This window comes from Barbus barbus, assembly GCF_936440315.1.
Source record: "Barbus barbus genome assembly, chromosome: 37".
In the NCBI taxonomy this organism is placed as follows: Eukaryota; Metazoa; Chordata; class Actinopteri; order Cypriniformes; family Cyprinidae; genus Barbus; species Barbus barbus.
The window spans coordinates 26,558,907-26,573,895 of NC_136715.1; the positions used below are offsets into that span (position 1 = coordinate 26,558,907).

At 40.3% G+C, this 14,989-nt stretch overlaps 1 protein-coding gene across 1 annotated transcript in view; it reads left to right on the forward strand.

Moving 5' to 3' along the window:
• Window positions 1-14,989, forward strand: part of vgll4b (vestigial-like family member 4b) — a 39,149-nt gene that overhangs the window by 1,445 nt on the left and 22,715 nt on the right. The window lies entirely within an intron of this gene.

Here is a 14,989-nt window from a genome sequence, read left to right on the forward strand (position 1 = left end):
CTTTCGTCTGTGTTTGTCTTTGATCATTTACATGAGAGATGCCTTCACATGATGCCTTTCGCTGCAGCTGCTTTCAGCTTAATGCACTGACATATGATATCCGAGCGCAGGAGCGTTATGAAACAGTCAAACTTTGAAAAGAGCCGTGCCGTTTGCTGTCACATGTCCCGTTTACTCCGGCCAGGCCACACAGTCCCTCCCTGGGCTGCCATGTTTTCCGTCAGAAATTCCTTCCTAGATTAAACACCAGCAAATCCTACTCAACAGGCATTGAGCTTAATTGGAATTCATTGTGCAACATCTACATGTTGCAGTGGCCCGTTCCGTATGGCTCTGCTGGGCTTGTATTGACAAAGCAGGATTTGGTTACAAGTACAAAATGTGGTTTGCAAGCAATGCACCTTTCTCTTAAACATCTTCAAAGCTGCCGTGTGTAACTGGAAACAGCGAACTGAGCTGCCATTGGTCAAAAGATCAAATGGAGCAATGCTTCCATAGCTTCACAGGGTTTGAATTTGATAAATGTCCTCAAACATTGAATGGCCTGAGGGTGTTTCTTCATCAGGTTTGTAGGAATGTGTGTCTGCATCATGATGAATGGGTGCCGACCGAATGAGTCCAAACAGCTGATACAAACATCACAATAATCCACATGTAAATTGGATTATGAACTCCTATTTTAGCCGGAAGCGGTGGTTTGAAGTTAAAAACATCTTAATGCTGGATGTGTTTCAGCTTTTGTGTTCTCCAGATGTTAACTGATGGACTGGAGTGGTGTGGATTATTGTGATGTTTTTATCAGCTGTTTGGACTCTCATTCTGACGGCACCCATTCACTGCAGAGCATCCATTGCTGAGACACTGATGCAGAGACACATTTCTACAAACCTGATGAAGAAACACTCATCCTGATCTTGGATGGGCTGAGTAAACGTTAAAGGATAAATCCACTTCCAGAATAAAAAAATCCTGATAATTTACTCGCCTCAATGTGTGAAGACGCGCGTCGCAGAGCTAGAAAATGACTAATGGTTTCACTATTCCTCGTCTGGGATCGTGTAGAGCTCTTTGAAGCTGCGTGGTAACTGCATTTTTGACCTTGAAATTGTTGGCCATCATTCAAGTCCACTATATGGAGAAAAATCCTGGAATGTTTTCCTCAAAAAACGTGATTTCTTTGCAACTGAAGAAAGAAAGATCTGAACATCGTGGATGACGTTGAGGTGAGTAAATGATCAGGAAATTTTTATTCTGGAAGTGGACTTATCCTTTAAGCAGTAGCTTACTTGTCTGTTGGCTGAAAGTAACATAGGAAAATGAGGTTTTGCCTTTAGGTCACGGGAGTTTACTCCTAAAAGCAGAACTTTCCTCTGTGGCCTCCCGAGCCGTTTGTGAGTCTGAACTGAAGCGGAGCGGGAAGGGAATCTGGGTCACGATGTCAGAGCGTGTGTGTTCTCGCATGGGAGTGTATGCGCATCTGGAGGAGCTCGGGACTGCCGTTGTGTTTCTTCCTCCCCCTGCTGTGTTTTAGTTTTGCGGGAGGCTGACGTCATGTCGTTGTGTGTGTGTGTGTGTGTGTCTCTTTGCCCCCTCACAATGAGTCTGACCTGTTTTCACAATAGAACTGCTCCTGCTCGTTTGTATTTACTGTAGGCCTATATACTGGTTCTCATTGCTGGAACACTTTAAGAGAGAGAACTTGACTGCAGCCAGACTCATGTGTTTACAGGCTACAGCAGTGTACCGACTGATTCCAGTAGATGCGAGAGCACAATTACATGGAAGGTGTGGTTCTCTTTGTCAGTGTGAGTCAGGTGACGGCTTGCATTCGGCTGCCGCTCGAGGCGAAACAGCCCAAACACACCGTGTCTCTAACATCAGCGCACACACAGATCCTGCTCATGCTGCTTTAATCTCTGTTAAAGTAATGCGGTTTCTCAAGGCGAGCAGCTCAACTTCTGGAAAGACTCCATCTGTACGTTTTGTTGTTGAGCGCAACAGTCAAGCACCAAAAGTCTGAAAGTTCTCGTTCAGAAATGATTTTTAGTAGAAACCATTTAAATACAAACCTAATATTTTTAATTATTTTTAACTTTCATTAAAGGGGTCCTATTATGCTTTTTCACTTTTTGAATGTTAGTCAGTGTGTAGTGTGTATGTTTGGGCATAAAAAGATCACAAGTTACAAATCTCAAAGTCCACTCCAAAGGGAGGTATTTCGTTTTTAAAAAATCCCTTTTCAAGAACTACAACGAACAGCTCGTTTGGACTACAAAGTTGTTTTCCTGTATTTGTGATGTGATATAAAAATAAATCCCGCCTACGGAAATTTGAATGGTTGAGCACTGCACGTTTCAAAATCAAAACCCGGTGCAGGTGTTTTTATATCCCTGTATTTCTGATGGAAACCGACTGCTTTCAGAAAATGTTGGATGTCAATTTCATTTCTTGTTGCATTTAATGTCTGATAAAGCAGCGTTTGTGAGCGGAGCTCTGCTTTGTGTGCAGCGTTACCAGGAAAACCTCCATCTCTCCTGCTCCAACAGCACCTCAAGCAGGCAGAGAATTAATTAGCATATATATGCCGTCACAAATAGTGCAAGTCTGTGGGACTATGGTATAAATAAATTCATCTGTATAACAGTTTCACTGCAATTCATGTTATAATGTTAGAATTAAAGAACATATTACCGTTGCAGTTATATTGATGAACTTGCTGTTTTGGCAAGGGGCGGGGCAGTACTGAAACGGCGTAAATCACAACGCACTGGGACAGCAACCAATCACAACACATTTAGTTTCTCGGAAGGTGGGCCTTCATCAAACCCGGACCTAATCGAGCCGTTTGTAAATGATGTAATGATGTAAATTATGTGAAAAATAATGTGATTTTCGAACAGAGCATGTAAAAGAGCATAATAGGACCCCTTTTAACAGTTCAGGAGCCAAATTGTTGAATAACTACATTACCCATGTACATAGAGACAGATCTAGCAATGCTTTTATCATGGAAACATGAATCATGACACAAGAACCAATTAAAACAGGACAGAGAGTCAGTCACCTTACCGCCACGCTCTAATTACTCAAATGTGCATTACACTATTGTTCTAGTTTGGGGTCAGCAAGATTAATTATTAAGCAATGGACTACTTGCACTGAGCCTCGTGACGCACTTCTGTTTTCAAATATTACGGCTCAGTTATTTCCGGTTATGTATATTGTCAGTGTGCTGTAATCATCTAGTTGACTTAAACGCCTAATAAATAAGTAAATAAGGCAGTTTCTGCACAATCATTCAGCCATTTTAAACACTGGAATAAGCAGTAAGAGCTCAGAATAAGAGCACCAACGCACACAAACAATAATTAGCCATGGTTTTACTATAAATAAAACCAAAAATTGCAATTGAAGTTAAACCATATAACCCCAAATGAACTTGGGCTTTACTACACTGAACATAGTTTAACTATGGTAGGCTATTTGTAGTAAAAGTGTTGTTATACAAATGGTAAAAACATGGAACTTGTACTATAGTAAAACCATGGTTAATTTTCATAAGGGTGTTTATCAGGCAAATTAATTTAATAAATATATGTATTATTCAGAATGCACATTTGGAAGGGACCGATATTAATAGGAACGCTTCAGCAGGTTGAAGATGATTCGTTAACGCAGAGAAGATGATTCATTCTATTTTTTATTTTTTTGTAAAGAAATGCCAGTCCTAAAATGTAGTAATAATCTGCTTTCTCATGGGAAACTGTATGTAGGTGTGCTGAATGCTAACCGGACACTTCTGAGCCGTAATGACTAGAACGCGGAAGTAGGCCATTACCATTAAATTGGTCAAAAGTGGTTACAAAACACTTCCTTTCAAATAAATGCTGTTCTTTTGAACTTTCTATTCATCTGTGAATCCGGAAAAATAAAATGTGTCTGTTTCCACAAAAATATTGTGCAGCACAACTGTTTTCAACATTGATAATAATCAGAAATGTTTGTTGAGCAGTAAATCAGTATATTATTATGATTTCTGAAGATCATGTGACACTGAAGACTGGAGTAATGATGCTGAAAATACAGCTGCAGATCACAGAAATAAATTACAGTTTAATAGATATTCACATAGAAAACAGCTGTTTTATATTGCAATACTATTTCTCTGTATTGTAGGCATAGGTAATGCATGCAAAAAAATCATGATATGCTTAGTCATGGTTGATGATGATAATTATGCACACTTGGAATTATAATAAAAAATATTAAATGTAGTAATTCTTATGACAGTTTGTGGATTAATGGTAAGTACCGAGTAATGATATGCCCGTCTCAGATTGAATGGAACTTAACTGTGCAGTGAAACTCTTTCTGTTTTAGTTTGTGTTTGTCTGGAAACAGCAGAGAGAGGCTTGGTTTCAGACCGCAGATGTCCGAGTCTCTCTCTCGGTGTTTGTGTTGGCTCTGCCAGCATTCGTTCTTGCACCTGCAGTCCAAACAGGAAGCTGACCTTTGAGTCCATTTTTCTTTCCTCTTCGTGAAGGATTGATATTTCTTGGCCATTCCTCAGAACTATAGCAAAACACACGAGTTAATAATTGCTCTGTGCTTGCGTTGAGGCTGTGAGGATCATCTGCATTGTCACGAGTAATATCACACAAATATCTCATTCTTTATCGCTTTCTGCTTCTAATTAATGGAAACAGTTTTGAAATTGATTTTGCCCTATCAACCACCCACAACACCCTAGCAACTGCATTAACACGGTGATAACCGCTCAACACTGACACAGCACTAAAAGTGTAGTCTGCCATTGATTTGTCGTGTGTGTGTGTGTGTGTTCATAGCGCGAGCTGTTAGTGTGTTTAGAGCTCAATGAAACAAATCTTCCCGTTCCTCAACAAAACATTCATGTTGTCTGATTATTAATCCTTTCTCACGCCACATCTAACTGATAAGAGCTTTTAATAATTCTTATGAAAGTATGTCACACAAGGTGGGAACGTGAGCGTCTAATGATACAAACAGAGCGTTTTCACTGGTTTTGTGTCAGGAAGCATCTCCTCGAGGGCTCTTGGGGTTGTTTGAGCAGCACACGTGTGTGAACCCGGCCTTCTGGCTCAGAGGTCAAAGGTCACTGAAGTCAGGCGCACATCATTGTTGTTGTGGCACACAAGCTGTTGTCCTGACGTATTCCAGTAAGAAAAGACAAGCAGCGGTGTGAAATATAAATATACTCCAGCAATAAAAGAAGTGCAAACTGGGTATGTGCTTCTCTCAGAGTCTCTCTGATTTCATTATGATCCACGATATCGATAATACACTTTCTAAATAGTAGCTATTGGATATTAAAACCTACATCTAGCCGATCTCTAGAGCTGCTCTGAGAGTCACTTCAGCAGTTATCAATTAGGTCCTATGAAATCAGTTGTATTATGTTTCTGGATGAAGTACAAATGTATTATTGGTGATAATGAGTGAACATCACACTCGTCCATAGCGCTAAAACGGATTGTAGTTGATCCGTACGGACCAGGACCCACGGTTTAGCACACATGTGATTCCCGGACTAACTGCCAAATTTAACCATCATAAAAGTTTGCATTTGTACCGGTTTACACATTCAGTTGATTTAAACCATTCCAACATAACAAGTGGTGCTTATTTTGTGCATTTCAGACACGGGAACACAACTGATTCTCTTTCACATCTCTTTGGGCTTGAACAGGAGCGTACACACCAGGGAGGTGCGGGTCTAGTCGACGAAACGGTGCCGCTCCTACTAGTCGACACTGAAAACAAGTCGATTACACGTGAGAGAGAAAAAATAATCAAATTACCATCATTTTAACGTTACATTTGACATTTTAAATAAGTTAAAATAATGTTTAAAAAATAATACTTTCATTATTATAATTATTATTATTATTATTATTATTAAAGTGTATCGGGGCAGAAACTACATTTTTACCTCAGACCTAGCATATGCAATTTCTTTGTGTCAGTTATTGCGGCCGGCTCAAAAATGACCACGCGTAAAACAAGCAAGGTGTGGGACTATTTTGAATTAGAAGGAAACGGAGAAGTTGTGTGTAAATTGTGTAATGGAAAATTGGCTTACAATAACTCTACCGGAGCGATGCGTAATCATATTCAGTACAGGCACGTAGCAGTTAGCTTAGAGGCTAGCCAAAGCCAGCAAATGCCAATAACGTCATTCACTACAACCCGCTGCGATGTCGTCCGCACTGAAAAAATAACCGAGCTGATCTCTGACATATCAACAGACCTGTTGCCACTCAGTTTTGTCGAAAGAGAAGGCTTCTGCAAACTCATGGACTTCGTTGAGCCTGAATACAGAGTACCAGGGAGGAAAAGGATCACGTCACGTTTGGAGCTGGTGCATCAGAACATGCTCGTGAATATGAAAAAGACCATGGAGAAGACAGATTATACAGCAATAACTACAGATTGCTGGACATCATTAAAAACAGAGGCTTACATGACCATAACTTGCCACTTTATCATCGAAGGCAAACTCAAAATTAGCGAACTACAGACTCGCGCACTCGATGAGTGCCACAGCGCGGAACATTTAGCAGAGCACCTCCGAACAGCAATTACAAATTGGGGTCTGAACGGCAAGGTCACTGCCTGTGTCCACAACAACGCAAGCAACATCGTGCTGGCCAACCAACACCTCGAGTGGGAGTCAGTTGCAGGCTTTGCCCACACGCTCCAGTTAGCGGTAAAGGATGGATTTAAAGCTAACGCCATGACACGGTTAATTGGTGCATGCACAAGACTAGTGAGCCATTTTCACCATAGCCCTGTTGCAGCCGTTGCACTCAAGAAAAAGCAGGAACAGCAAGCTTTGCCCCAACACACATTAATACAGTCCTGCAAAACTCGCTGGAATTCAGTCAGCGATATGTTTGCACGCCTAAACGAACAGAGATGGGCCATTACTGCTGTATTATCTGACATGCTACCCGTACTGGAGTCTCTCAAAAGTGCTGCCACTGCTTTATGCAGCCAGACATAGGTGTCGGTTTCCATAGTGTTTCCCGTGACAATAAGCTTACTGAACAGGTAAATAAATATAGCCAAATACAGACTATATTATATTTAATATAGTGTTTGTATTATTAATAATAATAATAGGATATTTAACTTTTATCTGCAAATTAAATTGTTTTATCAATAAATCCTCCTAGGCATCTCTGCCCAGCAGCAGGCGATTCAAACAAAGTTGCCGAGTTCAAAGGAACGGTTGCAGCATCATTGGAGAGGAGGATAGGTACCGTGGATACAGAAAAGGCTGGAAGTGCAGCACTGCTTGCCTCTGCACTTGACCTGCGACACAAGCATCTTAGCTTTCTACAAGTGGGCATGCGACAGGCTGTGAGAGACAATATCGCATCACTGTACCAAAGCCTCCCATCAAATGATGATGAAAACAGCGTTACTGTTGATGAAGACTGCACCAGCACTCCAAAACAGAAGAAAATGTGTCTGAGTGCTTTCTTTGGGGATGACCACGGAGAGTCCATAAATGAAGACGAGCTGGAGCTCTACTGGAAGGAGCCGTCGACTCCTCTAAACGAAGACCCACTTCGGTGGTGGTGCGGGATGTACAGACGCTTTCCAAACTCTATCGGCTTGCCTGCCGTTATCTCTGCGTGCCTGCGACTTCAGTTCCGGCCGAGCGTGTTTTTTCGAGTGCAGGAATAATTGTTAATCGCCTCAGGTCCCGTCTTTCACCAGACCACGTTGACATGTTAATTTCACTGAACAAAAACGTATGGTCTGATTAAGTAAAATAGTCATTGTTGCATTGTTTTGTTTTTAGACAATACAACCTATTTTTAAAAGCCGTATTATGCTTTTCCTTGATAAACTTTCCTATTGATTTTGACTTGTTTTAATATGTTGGCTAACGTTATATGAAGAGGAAGAATTTTGTCTGGCTGATGATTGCTCTTTCATTGTTCGGCATTGCCCCAGCTGATTTCAATAAAGAAGCTGACATTATGTATGCTTTTTTTTTTTTTTTATGATGATGATGATAATGCGAGGTAAGGCATAATCGTGACCTGGTTTAGCGGAATTCATTGAGGGATTTAAGTGTAATTCATAGATTAAGTATTTCAAATGCAGGCTATTATACACGCGTGCGCGCAGTTTTTTTTTTTTTTTTTTTTTCTTACCATCTTTTGGGGGTTTCTGACACTTAGACTAGTCGACTAGTCTGATACAAAACTTCCGTTTAAACAAGTCAAATTAGTCGTAGCGCACATCCCTAGTACACACCAAATTATGACAAAATACCCATCTCGACAATCATTCTTGTAAACCCAGTCTGTTATGTGAATGAAAACAGCTGAGAAAGAAATCATATGCGTGTCATAAGTCTTAAAGGGACAGCAGCCCTTATTTTATTTTGTAACTTTTGTTTTGTATTGTATTTATGTATGCTTGTAATTTCAGGTTTTATTTGTTTTACTGGCTGTTCAGTGGCCTTAAATCATGCTTGAACTTTCTTAGTTAGAGTAGTAGTTTTTCCTGTGGTATTGAAGAAGAACTTGGTGTGCTTTAGAGATCTGACTAAATCCCAGTAAATTATTTTAAGTCTTTCTCTGCAAGCTTGTGAAAAACGAGCACGTCAGATTTCCCTTCCTCTGTGACATAAAAAGGGGATCTTCTTATATTACCATCCCTTATTTTGCACGTTTCCACCTCACGGCACCGACATTGTGTTTTCCCAAGCGACAACGGTGTAGCAGTCCTAACTCCAGGGCGAAAGTTGGAGCGAAGCATGCTAACTGTTCTGTCTTTGTTTGCACTGAACACAGTCCCAGCCTCAGAGGAGACAACAGAGCAGTGGATTTATGCAATTTTTTTCCCAGCTGCTCGTGTGTTTTTAACAAACGTGTGTGTATTTGACAGTTTAAGCGCAATAAGACATGAAAGAGAACTAGTTTAGTACTCGCATGCCATGTGACAGCCGCTTTCTGTGTGGTTTTAAAACGCGTGATTTCAGTGCGATAGACATGATTATCAAAACCAAACAGATGTTTATCTTCAGAGTATCTGAGATATGAGCTGTAAAGGTGCAGCTCTATTCTGGAAAAGGGGGCGGAGAACAGCAGCTCATTTGCATTTAAAGAGACATGCACTAAAACAGCGTGTTTCTGCTTCCACTCAAAATAGGCATTTTCAAAATGATATAATGATCTGTGGGGTATTTTGAGCTGAAACTTCAGACACATTCTGGGGACACCTGAGACTTGCATTACTTGTTGTAAAAAGGGGCATAATAGGTCTCCTTTGAGTAATACATGGAAAGCAAAGTTACATTGATATAAAATGTTTTCTTTTTTGCTGATCTGAAAAGTCATCTGATCCATTGAACCGCTTCTCATCCAGGTTGTTACAGTGAGATGCTGTGGGCTCTTTGAATAGATGACTAGTTAACTGGTCCTCCTGCGGTTAACCAGCGGCTTCTTGTCTGCTGCTTCACCACATCAGTGCTTATACACCGTGATTATCAAACTCAATGCTTTATTCAGTCATGGCTACAAACATCAGGTGGAACCCATTCTAAATGTTGTTTAAAATAGTTACCTTGAAATGCTTATGCTGTTTTCCTCATTTTAGATGAATAGCAACATCATGAAAACATTAAATTACACAAGTGGGAGTATGAAAAATGAGAAACTGAAATTCATACCATTTTATTGATCGTACCAAAATATGACTAAAATTAGCATGTGAAAGCGTTTGGGTTTGTGCATCACAAACAACTGATGTGTATTCCCATCATGCTTGAAACGATTGCTCTTGAACTATAAGTGCCTGTGTTTCTTGTGCTGTAATGTATGCAGTAACATTGGAAACAGGGATCATGGTTTGTCTGGTCACACTTTAGTTTGGGGACCAATTTTCACTAATAACTAAATATTTTTTTATTTTAATAGACTCCTAAGTTGCTGCTTATTAATAGTTAAGGTAGTAGTTATGTATGGGGTGGATGAAGGGATCTAAATTAGGCTCATGCAGAATATGACATTGATATGTGCTTTATAAATATTAATAAGCACCAATATGCTAGTAATATACATGCAACTATGTTGTCAGCTCAGTAATTTGAGTATGAATTGAGAGAATGGAGGGAGATTATTTGCTTCCCCAAACTTGGAGAGCATGAACATATTTTGTACACATTTGCATTAGTTAGCAATTAAAATGTACAATATCCTGTTCATCTCTCAAGAAAGAATGCAGTTATTTAGTACATGATTACACTGAACGTTAATGCCAGTTATGACATTGTATGATTTTTGATTGTAACATTATTATTGTACTCGATATAGTGTTTCTTACAACTTACCTAAGATCCAGTGGTCCATGGATATTGATATGCAGCCAGAAATCCTGTTTTCTGACAATTATATGTGCCTGATGTTGATGCTGGGGAAATACATAAAGCAAATTTGCCTGTGGTTGCATTTTGTAAATACAAAATAGGTTGGTCTAAATCCGGGTGATCATCGAGTTTAGCTGCCTGGAGTCCATTTATTTCTCTTTACTGTAGCTTTCGTCAGTCTGTAAAAAAATATACCTAAGCTTTCTTGTCAGCTTTCTTTGTACAGTTGATCACAAAGCTCGTTCTCATTTTAGATGTGTTTTGTGTTCTGTCGCAGCATTCACACTGAAAATCAGTGCTGCTGCTCAGTGGAGGAACCGCAGTCGCTCCAGCTGACCGTGATGTCACGTCAAACCCTCGATAGCAATTCATCTGACATAGATCCAGTAGTTCTCACAGAATGTGTGTGTGAGAGAGAGAGAGAGAGAGTGTGTGTGTGTGTGTGTGTGTGTGTGTGTGAGAGAGAGTCCCTTTCAATAACTCCAACCGGTAACTTTGCTTTGGCTGTGAATGAACTCAAAGAGAAAGCTCAAAGGGCTTTCTATGCCATAAAAAGATCCATTAAAATCGACATCCCAATCCAAATCTGGCTCAAACTTTTCAAATCTATAATTGAACCAATTGTTTTATATGGCAGTGAAGTGTGGGGTCCTTCTATAAAATTTGACTTCTTAAATTGGGAAAAACACCCGATCGAAACTCTACATTTAGATTTCTGTAAAAGAATACTCAAAGTCCAAAGAAAAACTCCAAACAACGGATGCAGAGCAGAATTAGGCCAATACCCTCTGCTTCTAAACATTCAAAAAAGAGCCCTGAAATTCTGGAAACACCTAAAAACAAGCGACCCCAACACATACCATTACAAAGCCCTAAAACAGCAAGAGCTGAGCGTAAGTAAGAGTCCCCTCCTTCAGCTGGTGCTGAGACTGACTGAGCTCACACACACAGAGATCAGCCAGCCTCAGGACACACACACACTCACACACACAGAGATCAGCCAGCCTCAGCACACACACACACTCACACACACAGAGATCAGCCAGCCTCAGCACACACACACACTCACACACACAGAGATCAGCCAGCCTCAGCACACACACACACTCACACACACAGAGATCAGCCAGCCTCAGCACACACACACACTCACACACACAGAGATCAGCCAGCCTCAGGACACACACACACTCACACACACAGAGATCAGCCAGCCTCAGCACACACACACACTCACACACACAGAGATCAGCCAGCCTCAGCACACACACACACTCACACACACAGAGATCAGCCAGCCTCAGCACACACACACACAGAGATCAGCCAGCCTCAGGACACACACACACTCACACACACAGAGATCAGCCAGCCTCAGGACACACACACACTCACACACACAGAGATCAGCCAGCCTCAGGACACACACACACTCACACACATTATAAACACAGAAAAAGACAAGTACATCACCCATTGGACAAACAGCATTAAAAACCAGCACAAACTGGAATGTTATTGGGCCCTAAATGGAGAATCCACTGTTGCGATCTACCTGAGCGCCGTGAGTGATGTGAGACTCAGGAAAACACTGACGATGTACAGACTCAGTGAACACAGTCTGGCCGTAGAGACGGGCCGCAGACAGACCTGGCTCTCTCGTGAGGACAGACTCTGCTCGCACTGCATCCTGGGAGTGACGGAGACGGAGCTGCACTTCCTCACAGAATGCACAAAATATAAAGCTATCAGAGACCAATACTACCCCAAAATTAATACAATATTCCCCCAATTTAGCACATGTAATCCACCCCAAAAACTTGGTCTCATTCTTGGCGAAGAAGCCAAATGTTGTAATATAGCTGCAAGATTTGTAGCATCTTGTCATCTCCTGAGAGACAGCCAGAGAGAAACAATATATCTTCAATATAAGGCATCATAAAGCAACATTTTTTCCCTTGGAGTCAACTAATTTCCACTTGTACAGTATTTACATGTTACAGTCCTTGTATGCAATTACATTAGTGCTGTCAAATGATTAATCACATCCAACATAAGTTTGTTTACATAATGTGTACGGTGTATATTTATTATGTATGTATAAGTACACACATACAGTATATATATATATTTTGAAAATATTTACATGTATATGCATTTATATTATATTTTATATCATAAATATATGTAATATATAAACAACATTTTTCTTAAATGTATACATGCGTGTGTGTGTGTGTGTGTGTGTATTTATGCATAATAAATATACACAGCACACACATTATGTAAACAACTTTTATTTTGGAAGCGATTAATCGTTTGACTGCACTAAATTACATGTACAGTTATGGTACACAATACCCCAAACCAACCTGTATCTCAACCTCAATAACCGTGACATGTAGATAATAAGTGCATTTTGTTGGCTGCTTAATGTAAATGTATGCAATAAGCCCCCCCCCCCCCCCCCCCCCCGCTGAAGTATTGTTTCTTGAAGCTGTTCCTGGCTGCTTTGGAATAGGATTACAGCTGTGAAATACTCAAATTAGGTTTTGTAGCGAGCAGCCTGCAAGCGTAACAGAAGCTTGGTGTGGTGTTCATACTGTAAGTGCTGTATTGTGCTCCTGCGGATCGACTGGATCTCCCTCACCTGCAGCAGGACGGATCTGGTTTCTTTTCCACAACAACTAGAACAATACAGCATCCCCTAGAAACAGGAATGTCAGCTATGTTCCTCGCTTATCGACCTCACTCAAAAACATGTCAATAAATGCACCAGATGCTCTTTTACATGCAGATAGTAGACTTTCAAACTTCAAAAACTGTCCAAAAGCATGACCGAAGTATCACAACGGTGCTGTCAAGTCATGTGATGCCTCGTGTTTGTAATTCTCTGAAATCTTCCCATCGTTTGGGTTTAACCGCTGAGAGCGGATCACCGAGTCGGTCTTGATCGCTCTGATTGAAGAACACATCGTTTAGTTTTGAGAAATGAATGTTCCATAGAAAAGAGCTTTATGGACATCACTGTTTGGCTCATGAATGTGTCTGTTTGAGCTGATGTAAAGCTTTTAGTGAATCATGCTTTGAATTTCTCTTTCTCACACACATCTGGTGAGTAAATGATGACAGAAGTGTAATTCTGAGTGCCACTTCTCGCATAGTTGATCTCCAATCAAACGACCTAATGCTTTTAATGGATCAGTGGCTTGCAAACTAGTCAAACGTGACATGATCTTGAGGCTGATTGTGGGTTTGAACATGGACTCGACTTGTTTGATCTGATCCTGGAGACAGGCAGGCTGTGAAATGCCCTAATTACGCCTGTGTTTCAGCGTGTGATGATCTAGTTCACGGACTTCAAAGAGGCAGATTCTGGGGAGCGGTGCGATCGTTTCAGCTCTCGCTCACTGTAGCCAGCGGCTCGCACATCAGGCTTGTGTAAGAATTCATCACCTTAGCTTGATGGACTTTCGAACAGCATTACCCCCGCCTCAAAAACAAAACTTTGAAATTGCGCTCATGGTTCTGGTTTCTTTAGCAGGAGCTTCTGGTGAGGATTTAAGGCAGTATTAGCAGATTTGACTGCTTTGCTGACTGTCTGTTAAAGGTCATCGGGCTGTAATGTTTGCTAGCGTGCTACTGATGCAGTTAAGAGAGAGCGGGTAAGATGAGCCACGTGCTTCAGGCCCTATGATTTCCACAGAATCCACTTGTATGGGATTTGCTGTATAACGCAGAATGCCACAGAATTTGCCAAAGTTTGGATGAATTCATCAAAAGTATGTATTACACTTCAATCAAATCGCGATATGGACTAGTATCTGTAAATATTAAGCTGTAAAAAGACTATTGAACATGAATCCTGCATGTTCTGCGTGTCTCTGTGTGAATGAATGGCGTTTACTACACACACACTGAAGCATAAATACACACACAACATCTCCAGAACTGCTCTGAGAGTCACTTCATGAGCATTTGACCCTTTATTTGAGAAAAACTAGCGTCTTATCACATACACACAGACATTTAAAGGAATTCACGGCGACCCGTCAAAATAAAAGTTCTGTGGCAGAAATACATTACTATTGTTCAGCAGAATGTACACAATACTTTTTTTTAAGGAATAATCATACAATATTTCTTCAGCGTTTTAACTGTAATTGTAAATTCCCTTTACTTAGCAAAAAAAAAATACAAATAAATACAAAGAATTTCTGAGGGAAAAAACATTTCATATTGTAAGAATAAATGAAACTTGTTTTGATGCATTCAAATAATTAGACATGCTAAAACATAAGGTGGGAAAAAATTCAACATTTCATAGGGCCCTAAACGTAATTTTTGTAAATTGATGTTAATTTGTTTAGGTTTAATGATTTTAATTAATTAGACATGCTTTTTGATTAATACAATTTCATTGATTTAACCATTAAAAAGGAGTCCAGAAAAAAATTAAATGGAAAAAAATGGAATACAGTAAAATTAAAAAGGAAAAATAAAAGTGATTTCATATACGAATGAGCAAGAGGTGAAACTGATGATCTTAACGGTGTTTCA